The sequence below is a fragment of the Grammomys surdaster genome, unplaced genomic scaffold (assembly GCF_004785775.1).
Source record: "Grammomys surdaster isolate TR1022 unplaced genomic scaffold, NIH_TR_1.0 236, whole genome shotgun sequence".
Classification (NCBI taxonomy): Eukaryota; Metazoa; Chordata; class Mammalia; order Rodentia; family Muridae; genus Grammomys; species Grammomys surdaster.
In genome coordinates, this window is record NW_021604681.1 from 473413 (window position 1) to 493380 (window position 19968).

The following is a 19968-nucleotide window of genomic DNA, read 5'->3' on the forward strand; positions in this document are numbered from 1 at the left end:
TTCTTTCTTTCTTTCTTTCTTTCTTTCTTTCTTTCTTTTTCATATATTACATCCAGACTGCAGTTTGTCTTCCCTTCTCTCTTCTCAGTCTTCTCTCCACCTTCCGTCTCCCAAATTCACACCTCCAATACTTTTCTTTTCAGAAAAGGGCAAGCCACCATAGATATCAAGCAGATATGGTATATCAAGTGACAGAAAGACTAGGCACCTTACCTCATGTCAAGGTTGCATAAGGCAGTTCAGTGTAAGGAAAATGATCCCAAATGCAGACAATAGAGTCAGAGACAGCGCCTCCTCCCCCTATTAGTAATCCCACAATATGCCAACCATAATGCATATGCAGAGGACCTAGGTTACCATGCAGGCTCCCTGGTTGTTGGTTCAGTCTCTGTGAGCCCCTATGAGCCAAGGTTCCTTGGTTCTGTTGATTTTCTTGTGGTGTCTTTGATCTCTCTTGCTCCTATATTGGGTGTATGTACTCTTGATTAACTGTGTTACTCTTATTTGTCTAATTTAAGCTAGATCTCAATTGTCTACAAACTCTCTACATTCTTAATTTCTTTCTGTACTGATGGTCTTTGTTTTGGAGGGATTTGTAGACAGACAGACAGGGTTTCACTGCCTACCCTTCTTTTTCTCAAGTACTGGGACTAAGGGAATGTGATAGCACACACAATTCTCATTATGCTTTTAGATAGAAGCTCTTAATGAAGACAAATTTTCCTCCCAAATATTTGTCACTCATTCTTTTTATGATAATTGTTGGTTTTGTTCCCAGTCCTTCTTCTGCTTGCTCATCCTATAGAAATTGTTGCCCATGTTTCAAGCCTTTCCATTGTGTTTTTTACACATTTATTAATTTCTGAAGCTCCCTGCTTCCCACTTTCAATTTACACAAGGCATTTATTTCTTCTCTTTTTTGTTTCTGTCACAAGCTGGTACTGAAGCATCATTATTATTATTATTATTATTATTATTATTATTATTATTATATAGTCCAACAATTTATTGCTCCCTCTTTTTTTTCACTTGTACCTTTTCCACCTCAATAGTACGGAGATTCTTGCTATTACCTTGCTACTAAATTCCACTTGCACCCCCTCAAAAAACAATACATAAAATGGTTAGACACTGCTTGTTTTATGGATTGCTTTCATGTTTTATTCCCTCCAAGATAACTGGAGGAAAATTCTGTATTGCTATCACTCCAACTTAAATGAGTTTTATAGTGTGTTCTGGCCTTATTGACATCCTTCATTTTTCTCTCTATAGAACTTGCCCATGTTCAGGCCTTCAGTCACTTAGCCTATGCCCATAGAGCAGGCATAATTCAGTTACAAAGCATTAAGAACTTAGGCTCAATTAGCATATTTTAGTGTTTCATTTCGTTTCCTTAATGTGTTGCCACCCAAGTTTGAGAACTCTCTACTTGTTCTGTTTGTATGATATAGGTAAATTATTGTCAGACACTAAGAACTAAAACCTTCAGACTCCTCAAGCACATGATATGCTATCTTAATAAACATTACAGAAGAGTAATAACATTGAATTGTCAAAAGCTGATTCAAATATAAGGGATAAAGTAAAGATGAAGAATGCTATATTCATAGTGATCAGTCAGAACGAATTAAGAGGCTGATGACTTTCATTACATACATTCCTATATTCTTAATATGGGGATAAATTAAGTTACCTCTGATTTATCAGAAAAATATCTCTTGCCTAAATAAACTCATATTGAATTACAAATAGTGATATTGTTTTGAATCCATTTACTTAGATAAGTATACAAAATTTCAAATCATTCTAACGATAATGGGTGTCTGACTATATGATGAAGAACACTAAACTTCTAAAAGTGCTAGGCTATGAATTTTAGATAAAGATATACTTTCTTAAAGCTGCATGGAGTGGTGTAAACCTGTAATACCAGCAATTGCAGACTCAAGATGCACATGTCTAATCTTGACTTCAAAGGCGGCCTGTGCCCAAAATGACTTGGCTTTCCATTTTTGTTTCTCTCTGTGTGTTCCTGTGTCTATCTTCTTATTTGCTTTTATTTCTCTGTCTCTCTTTCTTTTTCTCTGTGTCAGTATATATCTGTCCATCCGTCTGTCTCTGTCTTTTTCACTCTCAACCTCTATCTATCTATCTATCTATCTATCTATCTATCTATCTATCTATCTCTGTCTCTGTGTTTCTCTCTGCATCTCTGGCTCTCTGTCTCTTTCTCTGTCTCTTTCTCCTCTCTCTCTCTCTCTCTCTCTCTCTCTCTCTCTCTCTCTCTCTTGTTCTCTTTCTCTGCAAAACTAAAACCAATTTATTTTCTTTAACAGGAAATGGCCTGAAATGTTGCCAGCAGAGAAAATGTAATTAATAACTATCAGCCCACACAAGTAGTCCAGTGTTATAATTAACTTAAATTTTGATAATTTCCTCACAAAATACTGCCAAATGGAAAGTTTTATCCTGTAAGAAATTATTATTTTGGGTTATGTAGACAGAAAATGAGAGCTCAAAGCCTTTCTTCAATGAGATGAGGTCCCCTTCCTGTCCACGTTAAGTCATACAATTTATCTTAAGTTAATATATCAAACCGTGACATTCATGAATAGTATGTGAAGGCTGCCAAATCAATATGGTAACCCGTTTGCATAAAACCACTAACTTACACAACACATGACCAAAGGAAAGACTACAAAGCAATCAATACGGCTGTCAGCATTTCCCTAAGACAGTATTTAGTGAGCTAGTTTCTAGAGCTTTTGTCAAGAATAAAAGGAGTGTGACAGTCTAAGTTCCCTTTAAGCTATGAAACTCTTTAGTCCCCTTTCTCTCAGATAGGCCCAAAAGGAAGCAATAGTACTCGGATGTAATCACAAGCTCATGTTTGAGTAGGAAATAAATCATTCTTTCCCATTTTCAAAAAAAATACATGCCCTAGTTTAAAATTATTTTTGAAAACAAATTATGTTCTACAAACTTCAATTTTAAAATTTCACCCCATAGCATATTAATTATTCCATAACCCTGACATGTTTGGAGTTTAACACTTAAGTAATGATTTAGGGATAAATTTACTGTTAGCTTCTATCTATAAGTCATTAACCTAAAATTCATGACCAGTTCAGTCACAAAAAGAATTCTTTTCTTCAAATGCTGGTGTAACAGCTAGTTTCTAGAAAACCTAATATACTCCATATTATTATGTGGGCTAGCATAGCCCACAGCTTCCTAAAGAAATTTAAAAGTTAGAAAAATGGTAATGTTTACTTATAACAGCCTTACACATAAAGCAAAAGGTAAGTAACAGGAGGAAATTCACAAACAGCAAATAAAAACACACATGGACTTCTTTGACTCCTTTATCAATCTGAATGTGATCTATACATTTTATCAATCAGATATTAGTTTTTGAGTTTGTGGAGGAGCCCTTGCCTAGCATGTAGGATGTTCCATGTCCTTTCTGCAGTATTGTAAATAAAGTCTACCCCGAATGTCTATATCAGCATATACTCATACCATAATTTCATAATCTCTCTCTCCCTCCCTGTCCCTGTCCCTGTCCCTGTCCCTGTCCCTGTCCCTGTCCCTCTCCCTCTCCCTCTCCCTCTCCCTCTGGCTATCCCTATCCCTATCCCTCTCCTTCTCTCTCCTTCTGTCCCTCACTCCCTTCCCAACCCCCCTTGTGGTTTGTCAAGGCAGATTTTCACTGTGTGGTCCAGGCTGTCTTCAAATCTTCTCTATAGACCAGGATGGCTTCCAAGTCACAAAATTCTGCCTGCCTCTGCCTCCTGAGTACTGGGCTTAAAGGCATGCAGCACCACCACATGGCATAATTTCAAAAGGAGACCATGAAAATATTAAAAACTCAAGGTTTCGCTCGCAAGTTGGACCAGTGGGTAATGAGCTATTCAAATGATGAATTGAGTTTGATACCATTGTCAACACTGAAAAAACAATACAAACAGTAAGGGAGAAATAGAAAGCATACTAGAATAAAAGATGCTATAATTCAGTTGTGTAAAGTAGAAAGGCAGGTTGTTCTAATTGCAAGCAGTTTGAATATGAAGAATATGCTTTTGTCTTCAAGGCATGGAGCCATGTAAGTATTAAGCCTTCAAGGATTTCCTATTCATTTATATTATCATTATATATATTATATATATTATTATATATATCAAACACAGAATATATGAAAATCAATATAATTAAAACATTAATATAATAGATGATTTGTTATTAAAAGTGCTACTCTTAAACATATTGCTCAGGTTCATTTTCACATAGAAAAGCTGAAAACATTTTACAGCATATTTATATGTAATGTGAGTAATGTCAATCTCATAAGACCAAAACATGGCTGCATTTTTTCCTGTGATGTTGCCAATGATAGTGTAACTGACAGTTTTTAATACTCCCTTTCTAGCGGCCCATCAGTGAAGTTCATTCTCAAGAATTCTGTGTCATTTTAAGAAGTCACCTGTGATTCCTACTCAATAGTTATGCCTAGCCATTAGCTTTGTTTTATGTTTTCATTCAAAATGAGGGTAAAATATGTTGAACTGTAGATGTTAGGAGTGATAAGACTGCCTCTCTTACTAAAAGCTGTGATGGTTACTATTAAGAATAAAATACAAAAGAAAAAAATCACTGTATATATTTGCTGTTATAAAATATTTGTTGAATAACAGAATAGTAAATTTATATATTAATTATTTTTGTTTGACAGGGAATTATTCTAGTATTATAGCATGTCACCATACAATTTACAATTCCTTCAAATATCAATCTCTAGAGTCATAGAGTTTCAAAAACCAATCTTATTCCTTAGATTGAAGTTAAAAACATTATTAATTTAAGATTAGGAAGAGTATAAACATGATGTTCTCACATATTCTTATACAAAAACCTGACAGGTTATATACACAGCTAAAAATGTAGCAGTTCTTTTATTGTCTTCTTGTATCTTCAGTATCTTGTCTTTGGAACATACAAATTGTCATTTTGATATTATGGTGAAAAAAACACAATGGATGGCTTAAACATTATGTTTGTTTGGTAGAAATGATATGAGAAAAGAATCCTGGATTCCAAACCTTTACATTTTAAAATATTTTTTCCTTTGTTCTACCTTGAGAAGTTTAAGTGTAATGGTCTTCCTGCTGTAAGAAAGGTTACAACCAGCTCGTCAATCTTCTATCCCAACGAAATCAATCATGGTGACAGTTGCCACTATGGCCTCCTCCATGTATTTATAAGCATGGAGGAGGACATGTGAGCACCTGTCTCCGAGATTTAGATTGTGTTGATACTATGACTCTATAACCTTCTAAAAATGCCAAGAGGTTCCTAAGAACTGAGTTCCTACTTTCATTATGTTTTCCTTCACAAATCAAAGTCCTCATGAATTTTCAATTAGAATTTAACAATATTTTCAATGTAATCAATAAATGGCATTTGAAATGTTTCTTCCAACTTCTATTACCATATAACTAGAAATCAAAGAAGATTTGATCAAAATATTTATGCGATTTTTATAACAAGATGAACTATTTATTTTTCTTTTCATGATAAAATCAGGGTATAAAAGATGTTCAATTATGAAGTTATGAAAGCAAAAACAAAATAAGAAATATTAAAAGTTATTTTGAATATTCACTATTTCTGTAGAACATTAATGATAATGTTGAAAAAGATTGTCAAAATTACACTCAAAACTATGAATTATAACCTTAAAATACAACAAAGAAGGATTCCATTTACAATACATTTGACCTATATTTGTTAAACTAAAGTTCCTGGCAATGAAATATTACTGAGCAACTTTCTGTTCAAGAGTAATTTTTGTATTATATTTATTTGGACCTGAATAAGTTCATAGTAGCTGTTTATGAATTATGAATACATTTATACAGAAAAAATCAGTGATTATGTCATTTAATGTGTTACTTATTTCTAAGTTAATATAAAAAATATTTGGCATGGTGGTACACACTTGTAATTTTAGTACTGGGGAGGATAAAGCAACAATGGAGCAAATACAAAGCCATTATGAGCTGTATTGAAAGATCTTGTACCAAAAAGAGAAAAATAAATAAACCTCGTCTATAACTAAAACACAACTGAGTCAGTAGCATGGAAACTCACCAGATACAGATTCAAGTTTTTTCCTATTTCAGAAAATGTTTATATTTTATTAGAAAAGAGGACCTACTCATAATCATTTCAATTAGGCTACACTCATTTAAAAAAATTACACCCACTCTTCTTATATACCAACTTCATTCAGTTGGGAAAAAAGAAGAGGAGGAGAAGAAGGAAGAGAAGAAGTAAAGTAGTAGGAGGAAGATGAAGAGTAGGAAGGGAAGAAGTAATGAGAGCAGCCACCACCACCTTCTTGCTCAGTGTTGTACATTTTCTGAGGTTGGTACCATGCTTCAAATATCAATATGAGTTAGCATCTTAATTTTCCTTCATATCCTTCATTGTTGCTAAGGATTGACAAAGTGTCACAAATCCATAGAAATTATGAGATGAGGCGCAGAACTTAAATTACACTCTGATTTTCCTAACAGAGTTATTGCACACACATGTACCCATGCATGCGCACACACACACACACACACACTCCCAGAGTGATTTGAGTTTTAATTGACTTGATATAATCAAACACATTTCGAAAAATTAATCTATTAACCTACTTTAAATTTGATCTATTTTTTACATTTATACTTAATCAGAGATCTCTGCAGCTTTCTATTTCTGTACATTGTAAAAAGAGTCCATAAAGTTTTGCTTGTTCTCTTTCTGTGTCTTTACCATTTAGTCAGTTTTTAAAGTTAGAACTTGTTTTAAAAAATGAAGGGGGTAAAATCTGTCAGTAAAACGGGAAGGAAAGATAGTTTTACAACTTTATATTGTGTATTGAACCAAATAAACAATAACAACAACAAAAAAACAAAAATAGTATTTCCAGTCATGGTTTTACTACTCTAGCTCTATTCATTATCAGTGAAATTTAGAAGTTCATACATTCTGACTTGATAATTCATACTTAGTACATTTGCAGATGTGAAAACAGTATGTAATTCTCAAAAGTATGTAATTTCTAAAAATGAGAGCCCAGAAAAATTTAAAAATTGTAATGTAACTGTGTGCAAACCTTGAAGACGTTCCCTGTCTTTTGTTTTCCTTCTTAAATTATGTTTTGGCATGACTATGGTTAGAATTCAAGGCCTTTCACTCATGCTAGACACATCACTAAGCTAAAAATTAGTAGACAATATTAAGAATGCAGTTGAAAGGATCTGTTGCCTAACCATACTAAAAGCAAGAGGAAACCACTCATAGCAATATTTGAAAATGTTCTGTGTATAAAACTGAAATGTGAAGGTAATAACCACGCACAGATTAAATTTCAATTATTTGCTTTTCTTGGGACATTTAGAGTCCAAAATCTAGTGCAGCTCTTTTTTTTTTTTTTGGTACTTCTAGTTTAACAGTTCTCCATCTCATGTCTACCACCAGTAATAGAAGCATCAGTATCAATAATCCAAGAAAGCATGAGTCAGATGTGATTTACAGCTAGATTTAAATACATGATGGCACTTCTAGCCTAAAAGAAACCAAGATCTGTTGTTTTGTGTGAGTGAGAGAGAGGGGGTGGGAGGCGGGAGGGAGAGGGAGAGAGAGAAATACAAAATCATGAAGAATTCTCTTAGACATTGCTTGAGTTTGACCTTGGTTTTGTATTCACTATATTGAGAAAGTTCAAAATCAATTCACAGATAAATATATAATTCCTTTTATCCACTACATTTTAAATGTATGTAGTAAGTGTTGGACACTGTGACTTTATCCTTAGAGTGCGTTTCAGCTAAATCTATTTATAGCTTCTAAAGTTAATGGAGAGGAGTATCCATGTATGTTAAGAGTGATGTGTAATCCATTTTGAAAGTTTAGGACCACTTTCCCCACTCCCTGAAATGGAAACATCTTCCAAGGGAAGTGGGTCTGCAGCCTTGAATGATCTGGATTCACAGAAGACATCTGAGCCTCATTGAGTTGGCAAGAAATTCTTGCTGTTCAGTTGCTCTACCTGCATTCCAGGGAACATGGTATCTCCCGTTGGTTGATGAACCCTGGGAACAAGAGCATCTTTTCTGAAACCAGAGTGATATTGGAAATGTGGAATTGCCTTTACTTGTGAGAAATGACAAAGGAGACCCGTATACAGCAGTTGTGCATCCCCCTAAGCAGGAGCCACAACTACTACCTGCAGCATAATTGAAGTTTTCACTTTGAAAATATGCAAGGTCAGCTTCTCTTGGTGGAATCTTCTACTATCGTAAGTACCATCACTATCACAAGGAAGAATATGGCCACATTCCTATTACAACATAAAGAGTTATTTCAAAAAATGAAAATGAATTTAACACAACAAATGTTTGTTGTCTTCAGGTCAATTATCTGCAACATTCTCTGTCTCTCTCTGTCTCTCTGTCTCTCTGTCTCTCTGTCTCTCTCTCTCTCTCTCTCTTTCACACACACACGTGCACACACACACACACACACACACACACCCAGAGAGAGAGAGAGAGAGAGAGAGAGAGAGAGGGAGAGCGACAGCGACAGCGACAGCGACAGCGACAGCGACAGCAACAGCGACAGCGAGAGTGAAAGAAACATGAAATTCCAGATAGATTACAATCCTACATCACTGGAAACACACATGATCCTGGTGATTGCTGTGAAAGTCAGAAGAGGAAGACTTGATGAAAACTTGATAGGTCATTAACATAGCCCTTATTAATGCCGTTATCCATCCATGAATGAATCAACTTCAATCTCTTATACAACTAAACAAAGTAAAGGTGAAGACCATGGTCATTTCAGTGTCTTAAACTTAGCCAGTAAAAGACACAGGCTGAAAGACCACAATTTCTAAGTCCCTGTGTTATTATTTGTAACATGTCTTTCTTTATGCCCACTTCTCTCCCCCCCCCTCCCCGGGGAATGAGGTGTTTAGCTATGAACCATAGTCACTTCAATCTATAAATTTATTCCTGAGACTTCATGCATATAACATCCTTTAGGAGAAATATTCAAAAAAACTGGGCTAGCCCAAGAAGTGGTGCCCATTTATTACTTGTCTGCTTACTGACCAGATTACAAATACAAGCTTTCAATTTAAACATTTAGAGAGATTACTTTGTAGTGATAGCATGTACAGTTCTTAAACCTTTAAGATGTTTCTAATGCTCCTCCATGGAAGGGATATTTGCTTGCCATTCTTTACGTATCATCATACAGTATTTTGGCCTGTACTGGTGAGTAGAAATAACCATGTATGTCTGCATCAAAATAAGTATACTTTTGAGAGTCAAAGAAATCATTATAGATAATAAGTAGTATAAACTTAGACTATCTTAGATAACTACAATGTATAGTCTCCTTGATAGCGAATTTTCTTAATCATTCCATTTGATCTTCCAGCTATGGGATTTTGTTTATGATGTACTCATTATATTAAGGTGAACTAATCTGCAGTAATATGCACAAAAATTTCTTAACACATTATTGAATTTTATTGAATAGTTTTATGTGGGTATAATTTGCCCAGGAGTCAAGAATACTTCAATAAAGTACTTATTTGCTGTCTTTAAAATTATTTCTTGAGATTATAATATAACTATATTATTTTGAAATTCAAACCACGTTCAACATTTTTAAATATCTACTATTGACATCGACTTTACTTGAAACTCCCAGGAATCTACGAGGATGATCTAACTAAAACTCCCAGGATTGGTGGATAAGGAGCCTGAACCAGTCATCTCCTGGAATCAGCCAAGGCTTCCAGTGGAGGGACTTGGGCATCAGTGCAGTCACAAAACCTTAGACTTATAATTTGTTCTGACTACAACATATGCTAGAGTAATAGGGCACAGAACTTGTGGGGAGTGGTCCAACTTGAGAATCACGCCACTAGAGGGAGCCTATGCCTGACACTGTGTGGAGGGCAAGAGACCTAGGATAGAACCAAAGTGGATCAGAGTTGGTGGTGTGGGAGGGAGGAAGTCAGGAGAGACAAAAATATTGTCGGTTCTAATTTCTTCTCAACAGAAAATATAAAGTATAGTGTCTTTCTATATTCATATTTAAATCTCCTCAAGAAATATGAAGATTCACTTTATGGTTTTTCATTTCCTATGAAATAATTTATAAAGGAATAAGAAAGGGAAACAAGCCTATGATAAATTCAGATATAAGTAATGAGTAAAATATTGTCTACTGTCATACTCTATCATATTTCTGTTTGCTATCTGTCTATGTCTGCCTACTTACCTATCGTCCTCCCATGTACATCCATCAACCTCATATCATTTATCTCTCCATCCTCCCATCCATCTACCTAGACAGACAGAATAACTTTGACCATCTTAACTTAATGAAGTAAATCTTTGAACTAATTTGTGTTAAAAATAAATTAACATTTAGGTTCAGTTGCATGTGCCTGCAGTTCTGGTGTGACTGAGGCAGAAAGAGGACTTAACAAGGTCACCCAAGGCCAGCTTTGTTAATCTAGTAGCCTTGTATAAAACAACAATAAGAAATGATAATTTTTCCTTTGATGGCATATAATATCACAATACAATAAAAATAATGTTTCAAGGAATAATAAGGATTCAAATATTTCTGATGGACTAGCTCATGATTCAATTTGTTGATATGTTACGAGGAGAGGTTTGATGATAACAATTACTATGCCCCAGAATGAACTTTAAGTACTTGAACCATGGTAGTTTTTTCATCTGCTCCAGATCATAATTTTCTATCTTGACAACAATAAAATATGAATAGGAAATACACTTACAGCAAGATCCCGAGAGAGTAAGTGTAGCAAAGGAAGCAATACATAGATCAATAATTGTGCTTCCTTTTGAATATCTCATTCTGTTAAAAATATACTTCGTTCGAATATAAGCAGATACTTATAGCAACTAAATTCCCAATCTTTGCTATAAAATTGTTTCACACTAGGATATTATCTAAATTAGCATTCTTTTCCACAAATTTCAAAATAATTCTAAAGTAGACCATCAGAAAAGAATTAAGAGGCAAAATAATTACAAGAAAACCAGCACGTTACCCTTAGGAAATTTGTTGAGAAAAAGACATTTTCTTGACAGAGTTTCGCCAGAAGTATCTCTGAAACAAGTCCCAAGACAATTTTATATTAAGAAATTAAAATTTTTAAATCTAAGAACCTGGCTTCTCACATCTTGTTATGTGTAGTGGGGAAGGAACATTCAAGTAGGACTTATTCCTCAGTTAAACAAGTAAAGGGAAAACGATAAAACTGTATTTTCACATATTCCTTCAAGAAGCTAATGTGTCAGATAGGTGAGCACTATATCATTTTATGCATGTAAGGCAGAAGGCACTCACTATTATTTCCTAAGGGATCAATTCTGAAAACTCAAGAGAAACATACATGTTTCTCTTGAAAGGATGTGTTCTCTTACTTCATGTTACCTGAAAACTTGAAAAGTTTAAAATTTCATTGTTTTCAAATGTTAATAAAGATGACAGTCTAAAGAATCATGCATTGTGAAAATGTACTCTCAGATACTGAAGCAAGCATAAATCCTAGGTTCTAGTAGTCAATTTCAAGTAAATGGATCATTATGTTAATTATGCTTATACAGCTATTACTAAGGATTTAAATTTTATCAAAACTCTGTATTTTTTCACTAATATGTTTTATCTTCATTGCTCCAAAAAGGTAAGCTTATAATGAGTTTCAAGTTGTGTACATCTTTTAAGAATGATCTGAAAATAGACATTATCCTTGTCTTTTATCATAGAGGATCATACTCTAAAACCACTTTTCAGAAAGGTATGGTTACTAACTATATCACTAACAGAAAAATATGAGATCTCTCTTCAGTGGACATATTTTACTTACAGAACTTATCATGGATTCATGTTTCACAAAGTCAACTTTACTAGATTCAAAATCACTTTGTTTATATATTACTACCAAAACTATGCCATTCAGTATTCTAGTGCTTGTCTCCATCCTGTTCTGATGACAATAATCAATGATTGACTTTGCAGATAAGTTTTTTTAACATCTGGCTAAATAATGATTCATTGAGCTTATATTTTTTTGAAAGAGGCGGTATATGTAAGCTCTAACTTGTATGAGAAGATGAATGCATTGCTCTCAAAGAATTGGCCATTACTATGTGGTAGAGGGAGAGATTACTGGAGATTTGAGTATCTGAACATATCTTAAAATTATAAAGAGGCCAGCAATGGATCATGAAGTAAGGTCCCACCTCTAAGCCTACTGTTCACATACAGGGGGTGAAGAAACTAGAGAAGGATAGTTTTTCAGGAAGGTAGTAAGAACATGAAACAAACAGAACACAAGGGAGCCATCATCTCTAAGGATACTACTAGTCTCATTTTCATCATGGGAAGGGAAGAAAATCATGTGTTGTCCTTTCTCAGCAACACTTAATGGGCGTTTTGTCAAGAAATTGAAATGAGTATGTGCTTTCTTGAAATACCTACGAGAACCTTTGTTGATTCCAATACGATCAAATATATTTTATAGACCCCAACTCTGAATATTAAAAGGATTGATGTATATTGCTAAAAACTGCCAGCTAGAAAGGATTAAAGTGGCTCCCTAGCAAGGGTAGCACTGAATACTAGCTATTGACCTGATGTAGAAATAGCGATCTTTTCTTAGAACTAGAGCTCCTGTGGCTACCTGCTTTTTACTCACACACAATTTTCAGGAAGGGTCACACGACCCATTAGTTATGTACCCACCTGCATGCGGGAGTAGCCCACAGTGTGACTCTCCCAGCTTTCGGAGGGTTTTGTTTTTGCACTGTTCGATGCCCAGTTGGTCAAGAAAAAGTCCAATGGGTCACTTACCAGTGCTACAGACAGCAAAGCTATTGGCACAGCCACATGCTCTGTGCAGAGAAAGCAGCTAGGAGGAAGAGGAAGTGAATACAAAACTGAATCATCTCAGAAATCAACACTGTTTTCACTTGGGAGGGTGACTTACAAATCATGTTCTACTTTAGGAGAAAGAAATGTGAGTTGAAAGTAGGCCTAAAATCAGCCATGGGCCTAAAAATCAGCAATAGGCCTGTCATACATGTATACTAACACCAAGTCTTGGGTCTCAGTGGAAAAACATTAAAACAGATGGCTATAAGCTAATGTCAACAGGCAGCTTTTGTGGAAATTTATAAGCCTGAGTAGTCATAGACCTTGTAAATAGGTAGCCTTGGCAGACAATATCAACTTAGATAAGGACAAGCGAGTTTCAGGCAGAGTCACAGTGACTTGTCCCCTGAACCTTCACCCAGCTGATACCCAGTTCTGAAGATATCTGTATTCCCCCTGAACACCCACACTCCAGTGTCATTCCCTTCCCCACATCCTGCCTTTGTGTGTTTATACCCCTGTGTGAATTAATTATGATTTGAGAAAAAATAAAAAAAAAAGCCTCTAACACTGTACTGGGGTCCATCTGTGGTTTTAAACTCAACAGTGTTTCTTTTATAAAATTGTGTGATACTGGGTTTTATGCAAACATATTTAGGATTTGCAAACATATTTAGGATTTTAATATCTTATTGCTGGAAATTTTCTTCAACAGGTGCAAAATCTCCATCATTATGTATCTGTATAGTTTTGCTTGAAGTCTTTTTTGTCATATATTAAAATGGCAATGGCAGCTGGTCTCAGCAAAAAAAAAATAAATAAATAAAAAAATAAAAAAAATAAAGAAAAAGTAAAAGAAAAGAAAGTTAGGTGAGTCTGAGTCCAGAGTGGCAGCCATCCTTGCAGAGTTGTAGGACCTTAGAAAATATACTCACGGTCTCCTGGCCTCTGTTTCATCACATGTTGAATAAGACTAGTACTATTTTCATCCTTGATTGTTATGAGAATTTTAGGGAAAGTGTGTAGCATCTGGGACTGTACCTAACACTTTTATCTCTGCATATGTATGCAAGTTCTAAGCTAAAAGAGGGCTGAATGTCCTCTAGAACTGACGTTACAGGAGTTTACATGCTACTTGACTTGGGTCCCTTGGAAGAACAGCAGAAACTCTTGACTGCCTTGTCCTCTTCAGCACCAGGGAACTATTTGTCATTAATAATTCTACATATTTTCATTCCTATTGTAATTTCACCATTACAAAGCAAAGTTTATTTGTACTGCATTCCTTGTGTTGACTGAAAGATAGAGTGACTACTTACTCTTGTGTAATATTTCCTATAAAAATACATGGATCATTATACTTGAATTGTATTAATGACAATTATATATCTTTCCTTGCACGTAGATGTATCTCACCTTCTTCCTCACGTACCAAAAACAAAATACAATCCATTTGGTGCATCTTCCATTTCCCCCTTCTTGGTTATAAATGAAAACCTGTCACTTGGAGCCACCTATAGCAAATAATCATTACTTCTTCCCACATGTCTTGCTTCATTAACTCAGAAAGTGTTGACTAATACACTTTTATGAAACAATTACAAGGCTAAAATAATACTATACCAAACAAAATACACCTACCCATATCCTCTGTAACTCTGCCATACTGAATGTTTCATGCTTGGATTCTCAGTCTCCTGAAATCTAAGAGTCTGGCCTCAGTGTACAGAATGGGGTTAATTATAACCCTTAGCGTCTGAATCACTCTTATCATTGTGCCACCCATGCATGGCTCTCTTGCTATAATTAATTTGTTATTTAAAATTATGCACTGTGAATATCCAATTTTAGGAGATAATGCCAACATAGTCCCAAGTCTTTGTACAGATTTGTATTTCTGCCAGCAATCTATAAAAGATCCACTTGGTTCCTATTCCCATAAATTCTTGATTCTTTTAAACTTTTCCATTTTTATCAGTATAATCCATATAAAATGATCCCTTTCTTGCTTCATTCTCTATTCTCGGAGGCTGTTTTCCAACCCCTAACAGAGGATTGTTATTTTTCATCCTAGACACTAAAGATTTAAGAAGAACAACAAAAACAATTTAAAATAAGTGTTAAGATAAGAGTATGGTAACAATTATTGTTCAAGAATGAAAGTGCACACGCTAATAAGTAACTCATAAAAGGATAGTTTCCAGTCTGAAATGACAGAATAGTGACAAATTAAAGGAAAAATAGAAATTATCTTGATGACATAGTCTTTAGTCCTAGCAAAGGTAGGCAGATCTCTGTGAGTTCTAGGGCAGCCTGGTCTACACCGTCAGACTCTGTCTAGGAAAACAAAACAAAAGCAAAAGAAGACAAAATGAACAAAAAGCCTTTGATCAAGTAGGAAAGTTGACATAGTGCGTACCATTTAAGGTACCTATGCAAAGGGTCCGAATGGCACATAGAAAATTGACGCTTAATGAGATGAACAAGATAACTGTAAAATAAGGATATGCTACATGCTAATTGATAAGGGCACTTTCTGAAGGAGCCTTAGCTGGAATGCAGTTATCATTGGTTGGTTCTCTACCTCTTTGTACATGCATGATCTGAATACTTAGGACCAGACTATTCTATTCTATTGTTTGTATCTTGTTAACTGATGTTGTCTCACCAATAAAACCACAAAAACCTTGAGAGGCCAGAGATCTTGGTGAACATTTCATTTCAATCCCATTAATTCCTGATAGTGCTGACAGTATAAGAGTAACTGTTTCAGCATTATTCAAGGATATTCTTGCATTATTATCCAACTAGCACCCAGACACTTTATGCTACTCATTGTTTATTGTAACCTTCATAGACAGAAAGGGAAGGGCGAAAACCCTGCAATTTGATTAAAAAAGCACTAAGTAATAGTTTTGGGACCTCCTTTTAATCAGATGTTTACAACAAATTGTGTGAAAAGTTATGAATAATTTAGAGCAATAAACAGCATACTTTCTCTGTGGCAGGGGTGTTTTGATATGTTAATTGGAATGCTTTGCTTTTTTCAAAAGTAGGTTGTGCCATTTTTAGTTCTAATGCAAACTTAATGCATATCTATTAGTATTAAGAGTCAAATTAACACTCTTGGAGTTTTATACATTTTAAAGAATCATACACTGAGAACTTTATGTTCTCTTTGGCATGGATATCATGAAGTATAATGAAGACAGAGCTTCTGGACCTGTATTTGCTAATAATTGCTATTCAAATGGTCACTGACCTACCTCTGAAGGCTTTAGAGAGTCTGGCTATCCTTTTCCCTTCGTGTAATTTAGTGAATAACCTGTCGTACAGCTATAACTCTGCCATAGGGACTCAAAACCAGTGTACTATGGAAAAGAAGTTTAAAAAAATTAAAAGGCCGCAATTCAATGTTAGATGATAGGAATAACATTAAAGAAATTTGTCTGAGAACAGGCCATCAATTATAATGTAGGGTACATGGAAACTACATACAAATCTGATTAATTACTTCACTTTCATTTGCTCAGTTGGGAAACCTAATATATAAGTCAATTCCCTGAACTGGTAGATAATAAGAAAGGAAGAACCCAACTTAGTCAGCTAGAGATAAAGCTCAGTAGTCAACCACTTGCCTAGTATGTGCAAGGCCTTGGATTCAAACCACATATATACAAAAGGAAAAGCTTGTCTAGATAGTAAAATAAGACTGTAGATAGACTGTATGTTTCTAAAAATTGTGCCATGGATAAAAACCACTTTGACCACATCTAAATTACCTGAAAACAATCCTAGCAAGACAGCCACCTGGTGGTCAGGCCAGTCTATTACAGGTTGAAACATTACAGAATCCTGTACATAGAGATAAGTGCTGAAATTATGACATACAGATGAGAAATCTAGTGCTGTATTTCTATGTACTTGTAGAAGTTTCTTTTGGGGGGTGTGACTATCCATATTTTTAACATCCCCTAATCAACGTCTTCTTCTTGACATTATCTCTCACTTTACCTACTTTAACTTTATTCCTCTTACTTGCTTAATACAAGTTCACAGGTCACATCAGCTCTGTTCTCTTCAACGCTCATTGGCTGCCATGAGCTCCCACATAGATACATGTCTTGACTATTACGATTTGAAATACACATCCTTCTGGCATCCCTACACTCCCAGGTCAGTTCTGTCTTCAATTGTAAGCTCAGAACTTCTTCTTATACACTGCTGCCACACAAGCTACCCTCTATTTGTTGATATCTCATTGATCTCATAGTGCCTTCCTTGATCTTTCTTTTCAGTAATAAGTTTTTTCACTAGACATGTTCCAAGAGGTTTAATCACTTTAAAAATGTATTCTGTTGCAATCCTGATACCTCAACAATATGGCTGTCAAAACAAGACCCAAAGAAATATTACAGCAATAGCCATACAAACATAGAAGAGCAAACTCTCACAGGACCCTACATTCATACAAATCTAACAAGGCCCTATCCCTCTACAGGCAACTCAGCAATGTTAAGGAAAGAAGAGAAAGTCTTCCCTAGGGACTGGTTGTCTAATTGTTAATTCAATACCAATTGGTGAGTCTTGAAGTCTTATTGACTTCAAGTAGTATTATTTTGTTAAGTCCAACAATATTAAGAACCGTCTGTTGAAATCTTAGAGGGACAAGCTACAGGAACATGGTAAAAGAAAGGAGTGCCGGGTATTAAAAAAAATAAAACCCAGAAAGTTTCAGACAAGTGTTGCATTTTACAAGCATTTGAAGCAATGCCACTTTGTGGAGAAGCACTGTTTTCTGGCTAGATATACTAGTAACACAGAAGGAGTAAGCATGATGCATTCATATATTATGCAACACATGTCTATCTATATATCTCTCTATATATTCACATATACATGAATATATAAGGTGAGAGAGAAAACAAGAAGAGAAATAACAATAACAATTGGAAAAGAGGTCATGAGTTTAAGTGGAGTGGGTAGGGGTGGTTGAAGGGAGGGGACGATGATATAATTATATTTTAATTAAAAGATATATCTTTAGTTCTGTCTTTGCTTGATAAATTTGAGATGTCTCTGAAATACTAGTGTTCCATGTTAGAAATGCATAGTCACTATTTTTACTTTTAGAATTAGTGATTTTGGTTACACAATAACATAAAGATCATTTCATAACCTAAAAATGTGACTTTTCCTTTAAAGGCAGGAAGAGTGCCAGAATCATCAAAGTGAATATTAATTAAAGAGATGTAGGAAGAGGCAAACAGTGTGAAGAAGTTATGCTGAACTCCAGTGTTAGCACATCAAGTACCAAAATAAGACTTTAATATAATTGTCAAAAATATAATAGAATAAAGACAATCATTTGTGCTTTTACATCCAGGGGAACATGATGTTTTTTATTAAAATCAATTAGTAGATAAGTGCATGCCTAACTTAAAGAAAGCAAAGATCTGCATAAATGTAAAGATTTAAAAATACCAAAGAATTGAAATGAGTGATTCATTCATCTTTATTAAACCAACATTTAGTAAAAACATTTACTAGATGCTTTCTTATTGTGAATAAATATTGCTTACGACTAAAAGACAACTTTTCATGTGGGAGCCCACTAAATTTGTAGACTCAATAATATTGTGAGTAGTATTATTTTTGTTAAATCCAACAATATTAAGAACCATTTGCTGAAATCCTAGAGAGACAAGCTACATGAACATGGTAAAAGAAAGGAGTGACAGCTATTTAAAAAAAAAAAGACTCAGAAAGTTTCAGATAAGTGTTGTATTTTACAAGCATTTGCAGCAATGCCATTTTGTGGACAAGCACTGTTTTCTGGCTATAAACAGCAACTATCTTTTCCACTAAATAGCCAGAAGCATCAACCATCTCGTTTGATCTTATTTATACGTAAAAGGTATTTTTCAAGGCAATATATATTGGTTTTAAATATTACTAAATGGTTTCTGTATGTTAAAAACTTCAAGAAATTTCATTTATGTAATTTCTCTGACAAATTATGTTATCCTGAATTCCACATGAGGGTTAAGGTAATTGGGCTTGACAACTTTCTTAATTCTTTAAAAAACAAACAAACACGTGTATGTGTATACCATGATATCTGTGTGGAGTTGGGGGACACCTTGTGAATGGAAGTCAGGTCATCAGTGTCCTCCACAGTAAGCATTTTTACACACTTTATAATCTTGCAGAGCAGGATTAGAAGTTTGGATCAGACTAATTATAATAGTTATAATGATAGAAAGAAAATAATGTTAGTTACCTGTTTGTAACCAGGACATATTTGATAGTTAATGCTACCGAGTTTTACATGAACTGATTTCACTAGGCAAGTCTAGTGGAATAGTGTATTAATCATGGGTAATCAAAACTAATTTTATTGCAATGTTGTGAAATTTGGAGGAAATGGCATTTATCACACCCAACATCTTGCCTGACATTGGCATAGTTTATATTATATCTCTACAAAATATCACAATTCACTTGATGATAAACTTTTGTCATCTGTCCTTTAAGTGAGACATACATTTAACAAATAGAGACACACACCAAACAAGCAACTCTGTTATTTCCTATGCCTATATTTGCTACTCTTTATAGCTTTATTACATATAACCAAGACACCTTTCCTTTTTTCATTAAAATCAATTAGGTTGGGCATGATGGCTCATGCCTGTGATCCTAAGCGTTAGGGAGGCTAGAGTTTGAGGACTATCCAATGTTCAAGGCTGTCCTGGATTACATGATGAGGTGAGTACTTTAGAGCAAGTTTCTATTTCAAAATAAAATTAGAATAGAACCAGTAAACAGTCTCAAATTTTCTACCTAAGTCTTTAGACAATTTAAAATTGGAGAAAATATTTCTTATATTAAGTAGCACAAAAACTAGAATTTCTCCAATGAGGAAGAGTAGAGATTCTTCACATTTTATTTATAACCTACAGCAGCTGGCTTCGGCAAAGGATA

The 19968-nt window shown here is 34.7% G+C and overlaps 1 protein-coding gene and 1 non-coding gene across 2 annotated transcripts in view; both read right to left on the minus strand.

Annotated features, from left to right (window-relative positions):
• The window catches only part of Htr2c (5-hydroxytryptamine receptor 2C), a 201520-nt gene that overhangs the window by 157006 nt on the left and 24546 nt on the right, over positions 1-19968 (minus strand). The window lies entirely within an intron of this gene.
• On the minus strand, positions 12841-12968 carry LOC114626495. Its single transcript, XR_003712247.1, has one exon. It is a non-coding gene; the product is annotated as a small nucleolar RNA SNORA35 (small nucleolar RNA).